Here is a 24451-nt window from a genome sequence, read left to right on the forward strand (position 1 = left end):
ACCTTCTGTATGATGGAAAGCCTAGTTTTCCAAAAGAAATATCGGGGAGAAAGAAAATAAACCCTGAAACATACTCATATTAAATACAGGTGAAAAGCTCGATGACCAAAAAACAAGATAATTTCCTGTAATTTCCTGTATTTCTGATGGACCTTGGTCTACTAGTTACAAATTCTAATGGGGATGCTAAGGTATGACCCTGCTGTGTAATTATGTAGTTTGTGGTGGGTTTTTGGGAAAGATGTTATTTCATAAAAAAATCTGTTTAGATATTTCATAACATGTCTCAAATGAACACCATTTTCTAGCGTGTTTTCAACCAAGCAAAATGTGATATGTCATCGTGACTGTTAGAGAACCATATTTTTAAACAGATGTCATTTTTCTTATGATTACTGTATTCCATTATGAATCACCTCTGTTGGAGGGGGAAAATATTCATCTCTAAAGGTACAAAACTTTATACCTGAAATACGCTGTGTTCTGGAAACAGTAATAATAGGACACAGTAGTCCTCCTGTGTCAGCTTCAAATGCCAGTAGTTCTTTAGAGAAGAAATGCTGAGGTCTTGGAAGATATCTCTAGGTATTATGGATATGAATTTTTATATCGAAACCAGCGTGTTGCAATACCAATAAAGCTTTTCAGTCTAAACAAAACATAATTGACAGCATTGGGTATCAAATGATCTATAAAGTACTCTGTTTCTTATAAGATGGTTGCAGAGATTTAATAGGCAACAGAAAGTTGCTATAAAATGCCATAATGTTGCACATAAGAGAGCTGCTAATTAGAATTGTCAATCAGAGATTGATCACTACCTCATAAACTCTGTGAGATGTTGCTGCATCCCAACAATTGTGTTATCTTAAGGGTACAAGAAACTGCAGCATTCAGCTCCTAGCTGTCAGCAGGATTTCACAGAGCGAAGGTCTGTTCTATCACCGCAGTCTGTTCAGCAGCCCTACTGAGAACACCTAGGGCATTGCGAGCTTCAGAGGCTGCTGAGAGAAAGGAATGCTGTGCTGTATTGTAATATATATATATATCAGACTATTCTTTAATTCAGAAAAATAAATTGTAGTGTCATGTTCACTCCCTCATTTTCTTGTATATTGACACATAAAAGGAAGACCTTAATGGAGAGGTTCTTCCCTTTCTGTGTGGACACTTCTCTGGAGTTTATATATTGCTTTCTCTTGGAATTGCTTTGACCCTCATGCTTTTTTTTTTTTTTGTTGCAAAGGAATTACATCTTCTATAGCTGAATACCAACATGTGAACTCTGTATTGTTTGTAGAGTGTTCTGGAATTGTGAAGGATAAAAGGAAGCTATCGGAGAGGATATATTTGTATTAAAAACCTTGATAAAGATCTATAGGAAGGTTGATGCCTGCTACTTTCAAAATGAACTGAAGCCTAATTTTATTATAGATTAACAGAAGCCTGTTGTTAAAATGTTCTTTCCTTTTTGAATTCTCACTATTACCCATTTCTTTATAAATTGTGTCTTAAGAACAGGGAATTATCTCCCCAACCACCTGCAAATACCCCAAAAGGGACTGGTTATAGTTTGCTGTAAGAGTTTTGGGACGGCAATGCCATGTAGCTGCTGAAGGGTGCAAAGTTTGAAAAATTGTACCTAAAATATTTTAATTTCCACATGTGACATTCTGCTACCAGTCAAAATGCTTGTAGAGTGTCTGGAAGGAAGAAATTCTAGGAAAACAATATTTTTATCTCTCTGGAAATGCCTGGTGTGGTAGTCACCAGCAGATCTCCTATAGGAGACAGAGCAGAGGTCAGGGTTGTGGTTAGTTTGGTGAGAATTGAAGCACTACAATGACTGACTTGAATCAGGGAGCCTTGGGCTTTCTGAGACAAGGCAGGGTCAACCTACTCTGTAAAATTTAACAGTGGAATACTGAGTGTAAGTGAACTATTTTGGGATCCAAGGGTTTCAGATTAATTTGGGTGGGGAGGAGCTCCAGGAGCTCTCTGATCAGAGCTCCTGCCCTAATGGGGCTAACTTTGGGGTCTGGCCCACTTGCTCAGGACTTGACCCACTCAGGTCCTGCAAACTTCTGAGGTTAAAGATGGTGTGACATATCTGGGCAAACTGTTCCCCTGCTTGATTGCCTGCATGGGGAAAAAGGTTTTCCTCATATCTACTCTGAATCATTCTTCTTTAGTTTTGAGAGATTACTGTGATAAATAAATAAAAAAAAAAAATGATGGTGATAGTGAGTCATTCATGACCAAAAATAAAATTATCTTAAGATATTGCCTCGAAGAAAGACAACAAAGCTCATCCAGATCACAGATTTATTTTATGGCAGTTGTGACTAGGCATGGGAAAAGCCTTGCACTTAAGTTTCATATGCAATGTTTTGCAAAGCAATTCTTAAACTCTAAGTATTAGGAAGGTTGATTTAATATAGAATTAATGAAGACACTCTAGAACTCATCCTCCCTTAATGTTAATCATTCAAAACATCTTTACTTGTTAACTGACTACTGTCAATTATGATCTCTAAGAGATGCTGAATAGGTAATTTCTTGTACACTGATTCTTGTCAGTATTTTATAAAACAGTTAGCATCTCATTCAGAAAGCCTGAATTCAGAAAGCACAAAAAACCCTGTTAGAACAGATGGTTTCTGTGATTGACGCCCTAATGCACAGTTTCAACTCTGTCTAGTCACTTTAACAGGAAAGTGTTTTAAGGATTCACCAGTTGGCTTGTCAAATTAACATCAGGGACCAGTTTGGGTGTAAAATCACAAGCATAAATCATTCGGTGACCTGAGGGTGGATGAAGTATTAGCTAAAAGGGAACTTTTAACTGAAGAAAAGCCTTTTCTGTGCTCTGATAACATCATCAAGCAGAGAGGTTGACTAGTTGAAGCTGACCTTTCTTGTGCAGGATGTGTGTTGTGGAGGCACCTACTGCTCTACCATGAAATAATGGCAGGGCTAAGAAGGATATTTGAGTTCTTAAAGCCAGGGTCTGATGCCCCCATGATCCAACTACTGCTGAGGTTTTGACTCCAGACTACCCTTAGCGGATGGCTGTTCAGAAAGCCATGTTTAACTAAACTGATGTGAGTGGTAGAATAACATTTTATATTCAAGTATGCATAGTTCATTAAGTCTAACAAACATCAGATCCTTTGTGCTACCTCCATTACTTTGTTGTCAGGAAATTTGACTTCCACGTAACAAATGCTTGGCTTAGGTAACATTCTGTTTAGGTCTTTTTTTGTGCAGAAAGTCTTTAGCAGAGAAGGTGGCGGGGGAAGATGTGGCAAAACAACTACTTCAGTTCACTGAAATAAAACCCCCAGATTTAGTTATTTACTCAATTCAATTCTGCATTATGAATAGTGCCAGAAGACTTCTCTGAACAGAAAAAGACCTGTAAGAAATCCTGCCTCTTAGAGGTTGTGGTTTTCCTGCTTAATTTTGCAGAGAATATTATGCCAATAATGCATGCCTGACATAAGAAAGAGTGCCATAGGAACTGGAGGGGAAAAATAAGACAGGGGAGAAGAACAGATGATGCCAGGCTTAGTGGAAGTGTTGATCTGCTTGAGGGTAGGGAGGCTCTGCAGAGGAATCTGGACAGGCTGGATCAATGGGGAAGGACCATTGCATTAGTTTCAATAAGGCCAAATGCCAGGTTTTGCACTTTTACCTGCTTTGGACCCGTCACTCCAAGAAGGACATGGAGATGCTGGAGCATGTCCAGAGAAGGGCAACGGAGCTGGAGAAGGGTCTGGAGCACAAGTGTGATGAGTTCACGGCTGAGGGAACTGGGGTTGTTGAGCCTGGAGAAAAGGAGGCTGAAGGGAGACCTTCTGGCTCTGTCCAAGTCCCTGAAAGGAGGGTGGAGAGAGGTGGGGGCGGGCCTGTTCAACCAAGGAACAAGTGACAGGACAAAATGGCCTCAAGTTGTGTGAAGGGCAGTTGAGATGGGATGTGAGGAAGAATTTCTTTGCTGAAAGGGTTCTGAGGCATTGGAAGGGGTTGCCCAGGGCAGTGGTGGAGTCCCCATCCCTGGAGGGATTGAAGAGTCATGTAGACATAGTGCTGAGGGACACAAGTTAGTTGAGGACTTGTCAGTGTTGGGTTAATGATTGGACTTAATAAGCTTAAAGGCCTTTTCCAGTCTAGGAAATTCTGTGAACAGGAAGGAAAGAGTAAGAACAAAGTGAAAAAGAGAAAGAGTAAATAAATAACAAGCGAAGAGGAAAAGGGCAAAAAAAAGTAGTATTTCAAGTGGCTGAGGATATAAAGAAAGGGATGAGCAGGAGAGTGGCAGGTTCAAAACAAACAATCTACAAAGTGTGGGGGTAAGATGTGAAACTCCTGCCATAGGATGTTGGGAAAATTTGTACTCTATCCATTGCCTTTTCACAGTCAGTATTACTTCTGTATGCTGTACATGTTTAGCTTAGATGTCTTTAGCAGAGAAGAGAAAATAAAAAGGTATAGTAAAGAGATTTTATGTTCAGGTAGAACCTAGACACATTCATTGAAGAAAAATCCCCTGTGGGTAACTTGCTATTTGGAAAGCAAATCTAGTGGGTGTGGAGCTGCAGGCAGTGGGACAGGCTGGAGTAGACTTTGGCTCTTGTCTGCTATTGGAGATGGGACACGGGCTCTGGCACTGATGCCCTGGCCCTGTGGGGCTGCCCTGATGTCAGGAAAGAAAACAACACAGGCAGGAAAGCATGATCAGTGCCTGCTGCAAAGGAAAGTTTATAGACTCTAAAAAGGGTGTAAACAGAGTGGTAAAATTTCCAAAGGGTTAATATCCATCTTTCTTCTGCAACTTCCTCAGCTTTCAGCTCCTTGCCTTCCTCCTGGCAAGGTGGCTTGCACTTGCTACTTTCTTTATGACATTGCTGAAACCCATCATTCTCCTTAAGTACACTTTTTGTTCTTATGGCTCCCTAGGCAGGTATTATCTCTCACCACTCAGTATTTAGACTTAACGCTGTGCTCAAGTATAGTTTGTGCTAATCTCCTTCACTCTGAGGAATTCCTGATATATATCTAAAGCATATGCAAGGTTTTCTTTGGAAAGATGAACATGAGGTACATCGCCCTGAATCACGTGTTGTTCAAAAGTGTTTCAAACAGCACGATGTAGCTGTGTGAAACAGTTGTTTGAGGTGAGAAAATCTTGCTAGAAACTTCCTTGTAATGTTGCTGTGCGCTTGATGCTGAGATGCATCATAAGGCTGTGCTGGTATAGGGGGTGAGCTCTCTCTCTGTGCAGTTTGAGAAGGGGTTTACCAGCAGCACCTCCATTCAAGTCTTGTGCTTCTGTTCATGACACATCCTCAGGAGGATGAGCAGGAAACAGGATCCTGTGTCATTCCCTTTTAAATCTTGGTCAGTTGACCCAATGCAGAGGTGTGAGGTAGTACAGGAGCATGGTTGGTCCAACCCTCTTAGAGTGACCCAATCTGTGATTTTTCTGAATCATAATTTTGTTTCTCCCCTGCTAGTAGATGAGTTCCCTTTATGTACCCTTTACTAAGGACAACATTGTGATCCAAGTCCTTTTTTTTTCCTCTCTTTGTAGGCTTTCATGAGCGTGCAACAGGTTGCATTGCAGGTGATGGGCAAGCTTTCTTCTAAGCTGGTTAATTTTTTCTTTGGAGAATAAATTTTCTTTGGAGAATTAATGAACACATCACACTTAAACTTTAAAAGTACTGTTATGGTGCACAAATGCCTTGCAAAATGTTGTCTTTGCTTAGACTGGGAATAATTATTTGAGTTTTTCATCTGCGTAAGAAATACAGTGCTCCAAATACAATGAAATATATTCCAAAGTTCCATATCTAACATGCAATCAAAATGGAGAGATTATATGTGCCTGTAAAACAGAAATGCTTTGCTTCTCAATGATAATTATATATAATTTAACATATATAGAATATAATTATAAGCTGTGTGTTTCATTTCAAATCTGAAGAGATAAAACCCCACACAATTTTAAAGTGAATAATTTGTGTAAGTCTGCAGTTTGCAATCTTTTCTAACCACTTCTTTGAAAGAGTATTGCATCACAGGCAATGCTTTCATCCATTGCACAAGGGAATTAAATCAGTTTTATTGAAACTATAGGGGACTGTTTACCTCAGAGAAAATTACAAGGTAATAAATATGAGTAATGTCAAAGTTTAACTACCCAAACCATTGTTAATTACCCATTTCTAGATGATTATTAGGAGAAAAAAAAAAATTTTAAAAAATTACCGTTTCCCTGCAAGAAAAGCTTATAAGAAACTTCAAGTGAGAATAGTATAAGAGTGCCTCCAAGTGGCACCTATCTAAATTCCACTTCAAAGGAAAAGTTGAAAGCTTAAGGAATTAATTGGTGAAAACCAGCTAAACAAATCCTACCTTTTTTTTTCTCTTAACCAATTTAATTCCTTATACCATCATAGACATTTATGTGTACTAGTTGATGGGACTTTTTTGGTATTATTAAAGGTTAAGTGTATTTAATCTAGTGTTCTTAAAGAAATGTTTTTACTTCCTAGGTATTAAAGGTTAAGTGTATATAATCTAAATTAGTGTTCTTAAAGAAATGTTTTTACTTCCTACTTTTGCAATGGTCATTTTTACATTAATTTTAATGGTTAAACTAAGCTTATTGACACAGCATGTCATGGAATCAGCAGTTTCTGGGATCTCTCTACTTGCAGAAATTGTGTTTTCCTTTGCTTTTATGGTACTTCCCTGTTAAATGGGTTCCATTCTCCTGGCTGACATCAGAGTAAGGGCAAAGTGCCAACCTCTGATCCACACCACGCATGGCTTTGCCGGTCTCTGTGTTGCATTTAGGCTGCACCGTTGCTATTGATGTCTGTGCTAGGAGTAAGGGTAGACTATGCAACAGGGAAACTTTTTGCCCTGTGGCTGAAGGTAAATGGAGTGACTAACTGAAAGGGAAGATCTGTGGATTCAGTAAGCTGTGATGTGACAGTACTGAAAAGACTAGAAGAGCCTGTATGATTGCTAACACAGGATGGTGAATTTTGCAGGCATGGTCATGTACTGGAAAACCACAGGAAGAGAGAGAAGTGTGTCTTCCTGTGCTCTCTGAGGTCTGGGCTTTGGATAGACCAAAGGACTTTTTTAATATCAAACTGGTTTTGGTTTTGAAACTCATTGGAACTAGAAGAAAATCTGTTCAAAACATACAAGAGAAGTACTTTTTTACCACTGTGGAAGTGAAGTTCTGGAATTGACTGTCTCGGGAGGTTGTGGAGACAGACAGCATCAACCTGTTCAAAAAGGGATTAGACAAATCCATGGATAACAAGTCCATGAGACTATACTGAAGGAAGGGATCAGGCAAAGATGTCTGTACTAATATCCCTAATCCAAGAAATGCGGATGTTGGAGAAGACTATGGATCATGCAAGTCATGCAAGCTCTTCCAGCTGGACTAGGTGGACTAAGAGTCTAACCCAGTAGGGAATTTCTTATGCCCTTAACATAAGATTATACTCTGCATGCTGAAAAGAATTGATTACAGAGTGCTTTATGTAGTTTTTTTCTTGCAACTAGGAAATCTGTAACTGTAGTGCTGAAGTTTTCATCATCAAGGATGAAAATCACTCATATAAAGATGACCTTATATGGAATCTTAAAATGTCACAAAATTATACATGGGAACATATCTACAAGTTCCACGAGCTCCACGAGCTTCATGTGTTTTTCCAGTTGAATGTCTGAAGTTATTGTATCCTTTTTGAGAAGGAAATAACTTGATATCTGTGAGACAATCACTGTCTAAGAAACCTACTAATTTAAATAATCTTCCATGATTGACAGGCTATAACACCCACAACTAATATGTAGCTACTTGATGGCAGACTTCACAGTTTACAGATAAATTAAAAGAAATCAGGAAAGTTGGTCTTACTTTAGAGTGAAATAGTATAGTCTTATTTGAATAAGTAATCTGTTAAAGAGAGAATCAGCTGATATACATTAGAAAAACAAACAGAAGATAAATAAATGTACTTATATTGGTTTCTGTTTTTGTAGAGGTCTTTATAAAGACAGTAACATTTAACAATACCTATTTTAACAAGCTTATCTACACATTAAAGAGTTGGAACTTAAGTTTAGACATAAAATGAGTACACTGACAAAACAGCCTGGGAAAACACAAGTGCAAATATCCGGTATTTGTAACCTGCGTTGTGATTTACTTTTGCCCTAAATGAATGAGTACACTTTTTGCAGAATGTTTTGTGTCTATCTGAAGATTGTTTTGTAGGTTTTTAAAGATAAATAATGTTTGGCTCACTTTGAGTTTTATGCATGAAATACCTTAGTTTCTTTTCAATAGTAATTTGCAGTTTAGTAATCTTTGGAATGGCTTGTCAGAGAAAAGAGCTTTGTCAGAGATCAGTCTGCAGAAAACAAAAGATTAAAAAAACTAGCTAAAATGATGGTGAAATTTGGGGTAACGTATCTGAGCAGCCTATCTGAGAAGAAAAGAAAATAGTAAATGAGAAAAAGTACTGGCAGAATTTTCTCAGATTATAATATGTAGTTTATGCAGCTGGCACATATTACTCCAGACCTTGATCCATAGAAAATTCAAAGCAAGTTGAAGATGGCAGAACTGAGCTGGCAGGAGCTGAAGGTCATTGGAAAAAATGTGTATTATTTACCACTGGCATGGAAAGTATTGCCAAAATGGGAAGCATTTTAAAATTATTTTAACAGAAAGTGTTGGTAGGCTCCTATTTTTGCCCATTGACTCTCTCAGTGCTCTTAAACACTCTTCAAAAGTTGTTTTTGTCTTTAAAATTCAATCTTTAATTTTTTTCTTCTTTTTCTAGTGTAGGACCTTTTACTTCTCCAGGGCTGCTAGTGACCTGTCGACAAACCAGAACCACTTACACTGTATTAGCAATATGTATTGCATTTTTCAGGAAGATATAAATATATCTAAGTTGTGTAGTGACCACATTCTTTATAAGGAAATGTTCTGTCTAACCAAAAAAAGGGAAATTATCTATTCCATAACTGGTGAACTAAGCCACCTTTTCAAAATTCATTCACAGACACATATGAGCAGATTGATGCATAGAGAAGAACTCAAATTATACATATGCATAAGAAAACATGCAGTGAAGCAGGGATGAAACAACTGCATTTCAGGTTTGATGCAGCAGGTATTTTGCAAGGACCATAGAGTTTCACTTGTTAAATGTGAATTATTTTTTTTTACTTTTTTCTTCTTAAGTCCTCTTCAGAAAAATATCTGCTGGTATTATCCTGTGCTCACAACACAGTGACTAGCCACAAAATACACTGGAGCCAGAGTGGTGACATAGCCAATGGAAGTGGTCATGGCAATGGTTTGAGATTATAGTAAAAACTTAAGCACAATGAATCACAAGAACTTTGGGCCAGATTCAGCATGGGTGATTTCAGATGGTATGATTTATGCCCCTATCAGCTCTTGCTTCAGTTTGTCTTGGAGGAGAAGAGTCTTCTGCTGGAGTATTAATTAATATTATTGCAGAAAGAGAGAATCTGTTGCCCAGTGGTTAGAAAACGGGGAATAGAGGCCACCCATGTTCAAGCATCTTGTTTGAAGCAATCAGATGTCTGCCCTCCAACCAGCTATTGTGGAAGAAGGAAGCTCCTACTGCTTTGCCCATCAATGCTGAACCTGTGAAGTATCCGCAGTCTCCTTATTCTGCGTTCTGCCAGCATCTTCTCATTGCATTATTTTGATCCTCAATTTTGTTTTTTATCATATTTCAAAGAACAAACATTGAAGAGATCTTTGCAATGGTTACGGTCCATCTCCAGGAACTGAGAAGATTACTCCTCTGGCTTTTAAATCTCTTTTATTTCAAAAGATTATCTGCTAACTACCTGTATCTCTATAATTGTATCAAAAAGCAATTGTTCAGAAATGCTTTAGAAGGTATTAATTCAGAATTAGGTAACTCTTTAGAGAACATCTCAAACTCACAAGTATATAATGAGTTTAATTTTTTTTTTTGTTGAAAATTAATCTCAGTTCATAGTTTTGTGGAAGTACTTCTTGTAGATCTTCTGCTAGAAAATTATTAAAAACCATTACCAGCATGATTCAGCATTAACCAGGAGTGTCACCAAAAAGAGTGAATCAGGCTCTATCTACTATGCATTACAGTTACAGAAGAGATGGACCCATACACTAATTCTGAAACACTATTTAAAAGTACAAAAACCTGACCTGTCATTGGAGTCAGAGCCACATTTTGTTCCCCAGGCAAATAAAAATGTAAAGATTTAGTTAAGAGTATCCTTAATAAACAAGGAATTGCTCCTTGATGTTTCAGATTTTAAGAAGCTAGGTTCTGTTCCTGTTAGCCAGGGCAAAGGCTAACCTCAAAGTGTAGGAAATAGCAACAGACAATTGCTTTTCCTCCTGATTTTCTTTAGTTAGCTGCTCTCTTAGATGAAGGGAGAATCTCCCTTCCTTCTCCCAGAGAAATCAGTCCAGTGACCTGGATTATCCCTCCTTCTATGAAGGTGAGTGGAGGCTTCAAGCACAAGGTTTTTTTCCAGTAGCATCCTCAATGAAGCTTGACTCCTTGTTTCCTTGTCTGTTCAGACTCTCTGCATGCTCTGTGCAATGGTCAGTGACTTGGAGAGTGCCCAAAAACCTGATCATTTCACTGCTTTTGCCATCAAGAACCTCACAGGAATCAAGCAGGTTAGACATTTCCTCTACAATGTCAGAAAAGATGGCTCTGGCAGGGTCAGCTGTGGTTTGTGCAGTTTCAGAGACAGCACTGGGAGCCAGACTGGTCTTTCTCTCCTTATAGGAATTGTTGATATATTAACAATGCTCAAACCACCTTTTCAGTTTTTGTCCCAGGTTTACAGGTCTGTAGAAGATAAAAGGATTCAGAAGGCATCTTCCCAAAGAACTCCACCACAGCAGTTCAGTTAGATAGTCCCACACATCCCATGCCTTCCCATATTATCTCTGGTTTACCTTACAGTTTTTAACCATCTGCTCGTAATATTTACATCCATATGTATTTATATGCATATATATATATTTGTGAATATATCTCACAGCCACATTTTCCTCAAGAGATGCCCCCCCCCATAACGTGGCAGCAGAAGCTTTAGTTGTTGAGACGATTCTCACCCACCAGCATGGAGGAAGAACTGGTCCTGGTCTGTTGCTATAGAAATTTTCAGAGGTGTGAATGTGGCTTAATAGTGTCATCTTGGAGCACTATAAATCTAAGGTAATGCCTGCCAAACTATAACATTCTAAAAATTCCATACTAAGGGAGTTAATAAAATTGATATGTGTGCAAATGGCATTTATAAGTTGCACATTACCAATAGTGTGCTCAGTCCCATTCCAATAAAAATCAGTTGCAAAACTCTCGTTGACTTTATGGCATTTGAGATGAGGCCCAGCATCTAGCTGTGATTAAGTATGCAGTCTTGACAATTCGATGAAGAAAAGATAAAAAGCAATGATCCTATGGAGAACAAAGTTTCTCGTCTATTTATCAACAAACGCATTCAAAATCTTCCATCATTAAATTATACATCAATAATACTATAAAATGGAAAGGTAAAAAAAAAAAAGAAAGTGTCAAACTAAAATCTTTGATGTAAAAACTTGTGCAAGATGATGAAAAGCAAAGCCCAATATAGCTGTCTAATAAAATCTTCTAGGTGTATAAAATATATGTACCTTCTCTACCATATGACTTTATAATTAATGCTAAATCATTTATTGTTATAATTAACAATGTTTAAATAATGATCTCCAGCAAAACTGTAAAATATACACTTACAATGCTTCTGCAGTTTGAATGTATTAGCACCATGAGACCAAAAGGTCAGTAAAAACGTGTTCAGCCCATGTTAGTTGTAAGGCAAATGCAAATTATTTTAATTGTTTAGAAATTAATAATATTTTGGACTACTGTTGTGGAAGAGGGGCAACATTAAGGGTACAATGCATTAGGCCACCATATCTCTGGGGTCTATTTATAAATAGAGAGCCCAACTAAGCAGAAACTATGGGAATGACTTGGGGTTTATTTTTCCTTTTTTTATCTTTTTTTTTTTTTTAATAGGATATACTATCTCACATTCTTCTCACTTAATACCAGTGAAATTCTTTAGACTTTAGTGGAATTGCTTGTGCATAGCTTTTGAGTAGGAAAGAACCTTGTTGTATTCTTTCTAACAGATAATGGATGTTACTCCTCGTTAGTCTCTTTAGAGTACCATGTTTATCTGTATGGTGCAGTATTTCTGAAGTTAATACTCTGTAACTAAAATGCTCCAATGTTAGTTTTCCTTCTTAATGAAGTTATTGGTCCTCACCAGTCTGCTCACCAGTACAGCAATGTCAAGGGATACCAGGGTATGCTAAGATGCTGTAGGTAGGTGGGGATGGAGAATATCTGAAATCAGTTACTACTTTCTAAACTATAGCTTTATGGGTAGAGAAAGTTATTTTTATTTCCCTGATGTTCTCAGTCTTATGTTTCCCCACAGTAAATATTTGTAGGTCACCAGCCAAATTTTTCAGGTCCATGGCTAGTTATTTTATTTCAAGAATCCAAGCAAATATAATTTTATCCCTTTCTGTAAACCAATCTACCCCACATTGCAACTGATCTGTTAAACTACCAGACAACCACCACTTTTATTATGTATCAAGGTCATTATTTATTGCAGCAGTCAAAGATTTTAAATTAAAAAAAAAAAAATTGTAACACTGAAATAATCTGAACAGATACATTTTAATTATATGAACTAGATTCTGTCTTTTAAAATTATACGTCAATGTGTCATGGTTATTTTACAGTGTTTGCTGTTCAGGGGATGTGATTCCTCTTGTCATGGAAAGTGAATCCAGAAAAGAACAGCACAAAGTAAGGGGCAGAAATACTGCAACCACCAGTCCTTCACCAGGGAGGTCCAGGACCACCAGAGCGATAGTGGCACAAAGTGATTAACTTAATCTCAGAAATCCCTGAAAGACTTTGCAGCAATTTCAACAGGAATGATCTGGCAGGTTGTGTGGTTTAGTTTATGCTATGAAGTTCATATAAGTAACATAAATTCAGCTTCACTTTCTTTTTCCTTCTCACCCTCTTTCTTCCTGGCTAAGCACAAACCTCAGCTTCCCTTTGTTCCTCAAGAAAGGGTTGGAGTTGGTTTCCAGTGATTGTTCAGAAGTAAAACAGATCAGCATAGCAAAGTTAAAGTAATAAAAATAACAGCACAGACAGGAAAAAATATTGCATGATGGATTCTGGTCTCCTGTGTTTCAGCATTAATCACAGTATTGATTTTAACAAGGATGACTTCTCAGCATACTGACTGTAGTTGCTTTTTGTCCTTTTTATTTTACTGCAGCTGATTAGTATCTGTCCTATGTCCAGTGCACAGCCATCCTCTGGAGAGAATGCTTTGAGTTTTTTTCTTTTTTCCCCTTAGTGAGATAATTACTTGGAGAGATTAAACCTAATAATTGCAGTTGAGTCATCTTGTATTCTTATTTGAGTATTATGGAAAATATTATAGAAAATTAAAATATATATATATACACTGATTTTGTTAAGAGATCTGTTGCACTGCATGCCTATAAACTGTAGAGGATTTCAGTTCAAACTATTTTGAAAGAAATATTACAGGAAAATACTGGGTTGTGGTTTGGGTACTCCACAAAAGTGAGGAAGCTGCATGAGGGAAGTAATGTACCAACTGGTCTGAAGGTGGAACTAATACCTGGAGCCAATCAACTGGATAAGTAATTCTTTGTCATTAGCATGTTCCACAGGAAGAATATTTGAGTTATTGTATTGGATATTTAATTTTTATTTCTATGCAGTGAATTAAATCCTGTATTGGCAACATTGTCATCCTTATCTTCCTGGCACATGTAAATATGTAAATGTACACATACAGCGTGAACATGTCCCAGAATATCACAACATCCTTCTCTTTGGTGTCCTGTTAATCTTCCCCTCTACAACTTCATATTTGCACAGGCTGTTTACCATGAAAGGAATATTTTTCTGCCTCTCAATAGCAAAATTACTTTTTATTCATTCATGATCCTTGTTAAAACTTTTTTTAAAGGTCTTTCTAGGAATTATCACAGTCTCTTTTATTACTGGCTTCAGTGGTGCTGCTCAGAAATTGGGTTGCTCAAAAACTTTGTACTTTAGCTGCAGTTGAATAACCAGACCCTGCAATCTGAAGACTTAGTTGCATCTTTACCTCTACCCTCTGATATTTCTCCATTTCCTGCACTTTCTTGTTTTGTGAAAATACAAATATTTGTTGATCCAGGTCAGTAGACCTCTTGGGTCTTGATGTCACAAGTTGGGTGCAAAAGGCTGAGGGATTCAGGACATAGTCTTTCTATGTCCTGCATAGAAATGTTTAGCAGCAGCTTAAGGAAAGTGCAGAGCTATGGTATTGCAGGCATGAGAGCTTTCTGTGAAAGCATGACTTACTGATGTGCATCAGAGTAAGCTGGTGTAAAAGAAAAAAATAATAAAAAAATTACACCAATAAAAAACCCCAAACAACTCTCTTAAATTAAAACCAAATAACTGGGAGCAGATTGCTGTTTGCTTGCAGAGACTATGTGTTGGTGGGAACTGGGAGAGCTGAGAGGACACACAGACCTGCTGTGGCTGACAGTGTTATTCGTACAGAAACTACTAAAATTTCTTGTCTTTTACTATCAGAATGGCTGCAACTGACTTCAGTGCAATGTATGCTATCATTATTAAAGCTGCCCATCTTTGCTTTTCTACTGCCTAATAGCCATCCTAAATATTCCTGCAAAATGTGTCTTGGCTTCCCTGAACTGGTACTTTAACCTCTAGAAAACTATTTTTCTTGAACTAATGTGCAATTCTCATTCAATCAGGGGTGACTGGGCTTGACTTTGTAACCTCCTGAATGTAGTAAAATCACTAGACTAATGCTTAATGACACTTGGGGCTGAAAATATATTTTAAGATTTGCAGGGTTGTTACTTTCTCAATTTCAAATTTATCAGACAATTAAAATAATTAAATATTCAGTCTCTGTTTAACTTAACAGGGATGTTGGGCCTACTTAACAGACTTTATTAAGCTCATGGCTCAAAATTAATTTGTTAAAACTACTTAATGTGAGAGATATTGTCCTGTATTACATCTGTTTAATGCTATTCTACAAAGAAGCCACATACCAGATTTCTAATTCAATGCTTACCAGTCTTTTTAGAACACTGTTTCAATCCATTTTACTGAGTAAATTTGACTGTGGCAAAATCAAATAACAGAGACAAATTAGTTGCATCTTCTGTTAATCATTGATTATAAATTAGACATGCTAGCTCAACTGAAATGTCTCTGAGAATGTGAATATTAGAGTTAATTGTTTAATTTGGAAAAGAGCTAGAAAGTTTGTTTCCATTTGTACAGTCTGTAATCCTTTGAGATCAGCGTGTTTGGACTGTCTCTTTACTTAAGAAGTGACACTGTCTTTCAAATACTGACTGCTTTAGATGGACCACTGTTTAGAGAGCAATTGATACCTGGACAGCCAATGTATTTGTTTCACTGTGATGTTGACTCTTATTTGCTGGTGTATTTTCCATGATCACATTTCTTGTATAGAATGATTACACAGTTTATCAATATTTGTAGAGCTATTTAAGATAACCCAATTCAAGTAATTAAGTACAAGCTTAAGTTCAATTAAGCCAAACATGTTAAAATTAAGTTTTTGCTTCAGAAGTTTCCAAGGAAACCAGAATGATTAACAAATTATCAGCAGACAGAAAAAAGCTTAAATACTGTTTAAAGACATTCTGATCATTTATTTCAACCACCTTAAAAGTTCTGTATAAGAAAATTACCCAGTCAGTATAATGCATAGCACAATGGAAATCAGATTCTTGGCTGATAGTCCTTGGCGCTACTGTGTCATAAACCATTTTAAACCCTTTTATAACATGGTTTCCTATAGTTCTTTCTTCAGAGACTTAGAGTGAAACTTGCTCCAATCTGCTCAAAACTAATGGAAGGCACTAGGGCACTTGGAAACACTAGTGGATGCATGCTGAGCATTCATCTTTAATATTTTAGTAACAGGAGTGATAGTTGACTATGGAAAAAAAAAATGGAGACCTCAAAGCAAAGATATGGTGACATTGTTGATACAAGAGCTCAGTCAGGGAAAGCAGAGAGGTGTGCATCAAAATGAGGACTATTACTAATTTAGTGGCAATCTCTCAGAGCAGTCCTTAGCACTTTATATGAGAAATTTCTCTGAGGAAATTTATTAAGAGCAGCTAACTCCGTGAATCCCAGAGGAACAGTGTAAGGAAAAAAAAAGTGGTTATAGACCTTGGAAAGGAGAACCAGCAGCAGCGGCAAGAATCAAGAATATTATTTAAATGAACTTTACCCTTGGTAAATTGCAAAGTTTTCCCCTTTCCCTCTGCTATTTATGGCAATGTTTAGACGGGTGTATGCTGTAGGTTGACATGTCATCTGAGTGTACCAACCTGCCAAGAGGCATCACTTCTAACTTTTGACAAGTCACATCTCTATAAATGCCATATATTCTTTAAACAACTGTATAATTAGGACAAAGAACATTTGGAGCATCATTTATTCTAACATATAGCTTGAGGCATATGCCATCCATTAAACTGGGGGAGGGGCTTTGGTGTTTTTGGAAATGCAACAAACCAGTGGATTTCACATAAGTGACCAGTTCTGTTAATTTAATTGACATAATGTTTAGGATTTTTCTAATTATTTTTCTATTTTGCAAAAAACAAATTCAGTTCTAAAGTGTATTTTAGAGTCCATAACATAAAGATGTTGAAATGAGTGTAACTTATTTTTGATAAGTTATCCACCTTTTCCAAACGCAAGGGGGAATATGATCCTGGTGAAGGTGGACTGTGTCTGGGAGCAGGGACTGGCTTGCTTTGCCAGCACCAGGAGCTGCAGGTGACAGCAAGGCCAGCTGCAATCAATAGCTTTCTATGAAAAATGCTGATACTGAGGTTTTTATGTAGAAAGCATTTAAGTGCATTATTTAAATGCTTTCAGTAGATGCTTAAACTCCAAAGTAAAGTAAGTACATGTTTAACTCTGTGCATAGGTGCTTTTCCTGAGCTGGTGCCTAAACCTGAGGGAGAAAAAAATTAGACAATGCTTCTAATGGTAAAAAATACCTTCTTAATGAAATCAATATAAGCATTTATCTTGCCATTTCAAATTAGTATAATGATCAGAATGAACAAGCAAGTTTAGAAAGTGTAACCTATCAGTGCAATGACAAATCTGATGGGCTTGAGAATATCTGGTCAGCCTTCCAGATGATTTATGAGTGTCAGAAGCTTAATAACTGAAGAAAAAAAAAAAAAAGATTGAGTCTTTCTATCTTGTAGTTCATGTTAGTTGTGCTTTGTGTTTTTAAAATAACCTGTGTGAGTATTTATATCAGTACTATAAAACATTGAAATAAATAGATAAACCTATATTGGTGTAATCTACTTCCATTTCTGGCTACTTTCCACATAAGTTTCTCTAACTCAAAACCTCATAAAACCTTTTTACTTGAATACTTTGTTTTCTTTTGTATAATGTTAATTTTTTTCTTACACATATAGTTCTTGAAATGTATATTCTGTTCACTGTGGTATTATAAGCTCTTTTAATATATCTATCGAAACAAGTACACATGATATTTATCCTTTATTTTTTTAATGACACTGGAGTTAGCTGTATCTCCTCCAGTATATGTGCTACCACCTTCAAACAGAAAATTGGATATGCTGGATTTCACCCAGGCTGTGAAAGATGCAAAATACATTGATTGGAAGATATCTCTGCATTTCTGATAGTATCTTTATCCCTGAACATTAGTCAAGATTTAGTCAAAGAATCCAAAGTTTTGCTACTGTTCTTTCCTTGCATACAACCTTTCTCTTAACTTCTGGGGGAATCTTTCAATGGCATATAAATTTGAACATGATACTAAGCAACATGTAAATTGTATTCAACCTACCATGTCATATATTGCAATAAAGTGCAAAATATTAGACACAGCAATTAAACTAGATTAACTCTTTATAAATGTTGAAAAAATGTGAAAGTTTCTTTTTAAAAAATAAAATAAAATAAAATAAACTTAGTATCAGAGAAGGGTTAATTGGGGTCATTTTCACCTGTTGTAAAATTAGTGCTCTGTCTATATTGGAGACAGTAAGTAGAATAGTGCTGAACTCTGGAATGAAAAATTGCATAATTACAGCTGTGAGACATTTTGGTCTTTCCAAAGTAGATTTTGCAAAATCAACACCAAGATGGGAGTTACATCTGGTGGCAGTATCTTTCTTGTTCCTTAAATTTTGAGGACTTTGCATAAAGTTTGTATTCCTTCTTAAATATTCCTAGTAACCTGATACGTTCTACCACACTGAGATTATTTCTATGGCCTCATGAAGACTGGCCTTGTATAATCATGCCACACCATAACAGGTCTGCATAAGATGTGTCATTCTAATTTTTTTTGGCACAAATCTTAAACTGATCCCCCTCCCTCCTTAGTAAATTAGATACTAAAGCCTTCAGGAAATCAAACTGAATAATCAAACACTTAATAAAAAATGCATCGTGGTACGTCAGCCTGTGTTATCAACTTGGAAAAACAGCCGTATAAAAATGCTCAGACAATAATGGTTTTCATGAATTTAAACATTAATGCAAAATTCAGCCTCATTGTACTTCTGAGATTTGAAACTGTTTCACCAGATTAAGTTTTCTTCAAACCTTTTTGACAAAGAGTGCTTCATTAAAAAAAAAATCTACATGTTGATAAATGGTTATAAATGAACAGATTATGAATATGGAGTGAAGTTAGGTCATGTCAAAGCTATCTGTACCACACACGTTTGTAAATATTTATCACAACCCCATCACTGTCACTGGTAGGTCCCACTGAACAAGGTGACTCCAAATCTTCCTGCTTGGACTTGCAATTCTTTGTTTTAAACTAGATAAAGAACATAATCTTGCAAAAGGCTTTTTACTTTGCTTTTCAATAGAAGAGTATTTCTGCATTTCTTCCAGAAATGAACAGGAAGACAAAGTATTTAGAGATTTAGGGAAAAAAAAAAAGAAAAAAAATCAATAATATTCAACTTTAACAATGAAAAATGTAGCTTGTCATTGGAAAGAGATACTGTGCCATAGTCAATGATAGAAATTTCACATATGTGAATAATACATTATGTGTGTGTATATATATAAAAATCTGCTTTAAATAACCCTCTCTAATATCAGCTTCTGTTAAGGTTTTTAATTCAGTTCCTGCTATTTTGCACTAATCAATAATATTCAACTTTGACAATGAAAAATGTAGCTTGTCATTGGAAAGAGATACTGTGCCATAGTCAATGATAGAAATTTCACATATGTGAATAATACATTATGTGTGTGTATATATATAAAAATCTGCTTTAAATAACCCTCTCTAATATCAGCTTCTGTTAAGGTTTTTAATTCAGTTCCTGCTATTTTGCACTCCCTTATGAAAGGACTGCAACCTTATCCAGTATGTTGAATATGCCTGTCTGTATAATTAAGATATACCTGGTATTTATAGCATTGAAATACGCAGAACAGTCACATGAGCAACAATAAATTTCTCTTTATAACTGAAAGTAAACATTGTGTTCTTATAATATTTGCCTTCTATGTAATACTTTACTGATGCAGAGTTTACTGTCCCTAACTGGAAATGGCTAAAAACATTTTTAACAAAAGAAACCATGATGATGATGCTTTGTGTTAGTGTGAGAAATTGATGTGGAATTAACACATTTTATTGTCCCTAACTGGAAATGGCTAAAAAGATTTTTAACAAAAGAAACCATAACGAAGATGCTTTGTGATAGCGTGAGAAATTGATGTGGAATTAACACATTTTATATCCTGTATACAACACCTACATCTAGCCAATCTCATGGTAACCTGTAGCTGCTCTGTGGATAACAATAGCAACAAGATATTTTAATTTGCCTTTTTGCTTCCAATATTCAACAGTGATGGGTAATCTTAAAAAATAAAAAAGCTTATGTATGACCCATGTTCTGGAGGGCCATTTGCCTCCTTAATGTAAGATTTAATTTCTTCATGCTTATTCAAGCCAAGTTCTCAAAGGTGTCCATGGGAGCTTACTCCTAGTGAGGATTTAAGTTGCAGGGAACATGTGTATATTTAATCTTGCATTAACTTTAATGCAGTATTTTATAGTAATTATTTTTACAGGACATCATTTAGTTAATGTGCTAAAACATTAGGTTGATACTCTGTTCTTCAAAATTTATTTTACAACTAAAGTATTTTAGTTATAAAACTTTTACTTTATTTAAAAAAAACCACAAACAAACTCACTTTGCAGGGACCAAGTCATATGGAACTTGAAGCACCCCTCTTGACAAGTACATGTAAGAAGCCCAAACACTAGTTACTGTTAAATGACTGTTGGTAGATGTTTCTCAGAGGATACCTAGTATAAGAGGAAAAAGAACAGTACAACTGTAAAAGTTGTTTTTTAATATATTGTTTGTTCTACCTAGCAGCACTTTAATATGTCTGTGATGCGACCTGTTAAAAAAATAACACCAATGACAATCTGAAGTGAATGGGTACACCATAAAAGTACTAATAAAGTTCTCTATTCATTAATGTACCTTGTAATAGACCAGTTAGAAGACGATTTGTTCTTTCTTTCATACAAATAGTTCTATTAATGGAGCAAAGAGAATGATGAAAATTTAAAAAGCACACTAAAACACTCTGAATACATGGGCTGAGTGGTGTTTCTGTGGCTGGGATATTGAGGGGAAAATAGAACACTAACAGCATTAACGTTGTGCATCAGTTCAGCCCTCGGTCTGGATTGGTTTAGGTATTTAGCAAAAAGAAGGTTATGTTGTCAAAAAAGTTTCCAGTTACTGTGTAGCTATATAAATGATTTGAACATTAAAACAGAATCAAATACACGTGTAATGCAAATGGGTCTTTATTCAGTTCAATAAACTTGTAACAATGCTGAAGAGTGTAGTGTTTTATGTGATCCTTTGTTGTTGACTGAGGATGGGTTCACTACATGGTTCAGATTCTCTAGGCATTTAACTCAGATATTTTAGCTATCCAAAGCTAAGAGCCTAAGTAGACTATACAGGAAAGACAGGTATCTACAGATAGTGGTTTGAAATACCTCTGTGAGATGCCAGAAGTTAAATCATATGAAAAGCCTAAGGTTACAGGTTTCAGAAGTATGACAGATGACAGGGAGCATTCCAGTCTCTACTCCTGCAGATCACTGAGGCTTTTACTTATCTTTGAATATAATTTTGAAGTACTCATTCTGAGTCTTGCCATTGTGAATTTATTAGTTGTGAAAAGGAAGCTTATTGGTGAAGTTATATCCGTGTTTTATATATTAACATATACCCCAATCTGGAAATGGATTTGTATACATAATTTTAAGCTCATCAAATCTAATAGCACTATTTGTATACTTGAAATTCAACACTGGCTTTATTATCTAGCTAAATCAGGATTAGAGAAATCAAAGTCTAGGTTCTTACTGACTGTAGGTAAGTTTGGATCATAGCCAATATGACTGTCATCACTCAAACTTCTTGAAAGGTTTTCAGAGTGTCACTAAACATAGAAATTAAATAGGAATAACTTTGTGGTGCTCTTAATGTTGTTAGTATTATATGTTTTGTGAGTTATCAGCTCATCAGGGTGTGTCATTATGGGAAGGAAGCTTTCACAGCTAAAGCTCTCAAACTGTTATAGAATTGAACAGCTGGATAGTGAAAGCTCACAAAAAAAGTTGTGCAGAAAACTAAAACTGCTTTGTTTTAGGATTTTCTTCCACAGGACAAATAGAGAAGTACTGGTGGCTCTATGAAGTAGCTGTATCATCTGTTTATCCTCTTAAAGGACTCGATGCAGCAAAGTATGTCAGAAATTGCTTTGTAAGTTTAGCATTCAGTGATCTTAAACTACTTGGAGAAATAAACTCCCCAAAATTCCTGTCTTTTCCATCTTTTTTTATATCATTTATCCTTTTGAGGCTTGGTGGATGCTCTGGGAGAGTCTTCTTCTGGAAGTCCTTCAGGAAGTAACTTCTCTGAGGGTTGAGGTTTTCTTCTGCATTTACAGTTCAAAGATATGTTCAGAGGTACAGTGACACCTTTGTCACAGTCTACTAGGAAAAAGTAAACAATCTTTTTACATTTTTTATAATTATTAGATTCTTTGCCTTAGAAGAAAAAGCCCTACAGAGATATTATCTCTTTCTATTATATCTAATGGTTCTTAGAGTGATTTCTGTAGACTCCTATTACAGCTTCATAGTGTCCTATTGATTTTGTTTCTCTTAAGGGCTTTCACACCAAAAGATTGTATATAATATAAAGGACAATAAAAGAAATTGCTAAGCACTAAGGATTATTATTCTCTGTGTTTACTCTTGTACCAACTATATGAAGAAAAAAAAGAAAGCTGAGGCAGTGTACTTGTGACTACTGGGATTTGTAGTTTGTTCTGTATAAATGTATGCTGACCTCCAACTGTCTGAGACCATAAAATCAATAATAGGAAATCCACCCACCATTTATTATATTGAAATTTTTATGCGGGATATGTATTAAGAGAGAACGTTTCATCTACGGAGTGTTATATACCTGTAACTGTGTGGATATTATATTACTCTGGCATAATAGCATTGCACTAGCAATCCAAATTCAGTATTTTTTTTCTTATAGGCTATATTTATGGCCAAAAATAGCCACAATTTTCTTCACATAAAATATGAAGTGTAATCTAATCTTTCTTTTCCCAACAGAAGAATACTATAATTCTATTCAGTCTTTAGCTATTCTTCAAAAAGAATAATGATGGAAATTTTCTTTTGGGGAAACAAAAAAAAGTTCTTTTAAAAATAAAAATGACTAATGATTTCTCAGTTATTAAAGTAATTGTACAATCGCAACAAATATTACTGCCACTCTTTCAAACTTTTTGTAGTCACAAGAGTAATTCATATTCAAGTAAGGTATCTCATTGAATATGAATTAAAACCAGTCTTGGATGCAACACAGGTGATTTTTTTTCTCTTGCAAGAAATTAGTGTTGGGTGAGAACTCCTTGAAAACTCTTTCTGTTACTATATGGTATTGATGAAACTTAAACTTTCCCAATGTCACATGAATTTGCAGATTTGAATGTGGTACCATTGACTCATAAATAGAACTCAGGTTGACATTGGCAATACCAAGAAAAAAGCCTGTTATAGGGATTTGGATTTTGAAAATTGATGAACACTTACAATTGTAAATAAGACTAATCAATGTCCTCCAGAGATCCAACATCTATAGTGATCATACAATGACTAAATAAACCAAAATAAGTAGATAGTTTTGAAAATATTGTTCTTGGTATGTAGCCAGAGTTTATGACAACATTCCCTTGGGTATCATACAAAAAGCTCATTAAATTTTATTATGAATCATTTGGCTTTGCAACTTTCACACAGCTAAGAAATGCAATGTACAATACATAGAAATACTAAAAAAACCCCAATATATTCTTTTAACTAAAGGAAAGTGTTACATTTATCTACAAACTACAAAATTTAAACCCTTGTGGTTATTGAAAACATTGATGTACATAAAAGTTAAATTTTTAGTTCCTCAGAAAAGGAATTGCAGATAATTTAGTTTCTTTAGTATCCAGAGAGAGAAAGAAAAAGCAGAGTGGAGTAATAACAGAATAACCTCATTTACTAAGATAGAAATGCACTGTTTATCCTTTAATGTAAAGAATCTCCTCCTTCTTTCAGATGAGGAGGGTTTTTTATTTCCAGTTATGAAGACAGTGAAGAGTGGGCAGAAAACTTGGATATTATATAGCAGAAAAAATTGTCAGTTCCCTAAAAAAAGCTCCTGATCAAAACAGTTTAGTTTAGTTCACTTGAGAATATTTTCCCAAAAAACCTTATTGTTCTGGGATTATTAGTTTTTAAGGGCCTCATTGTAGCCTGTAAGTAAGACATAACTCAGTTCAAGAGTCAGGCATCAAGATGAGATTGCTATGGATTATACTTTTCTTCATCCTTTTTTCTTTTTAATTGGGTAATTGAATGCTTTCTGTAACTAAACTGGTATAAAAGGTCAGAACATGAATTAGTCTCCTCTGGGGACACTTTGCTATGTGTTCTTGCTGTTTTTAAGGACATTTCCACTATGTTTAAAGAAATAGAGTGCAAACATGAGCATCGACCATTTATTTTCAGTTGAATCTGCCTC

The sequence above is a fragment of the Antrostomus carolinensis genome, unplaced genomic scaffold (genome assembly GCF_000700745.2).
Source record: "Antrostomus carolinensis isolate BGI_N321 unplaced genomic scaffold, ASM70074v2 scaffold12, whole genome shotgun sequence".
Taxonomy (NCBI): Eukaryota; Metazoa; Chordata; class Aves; order Caprimulgiformes; family Caprimulgidae; genus Antrostomus; species Antrostomus carolinensis.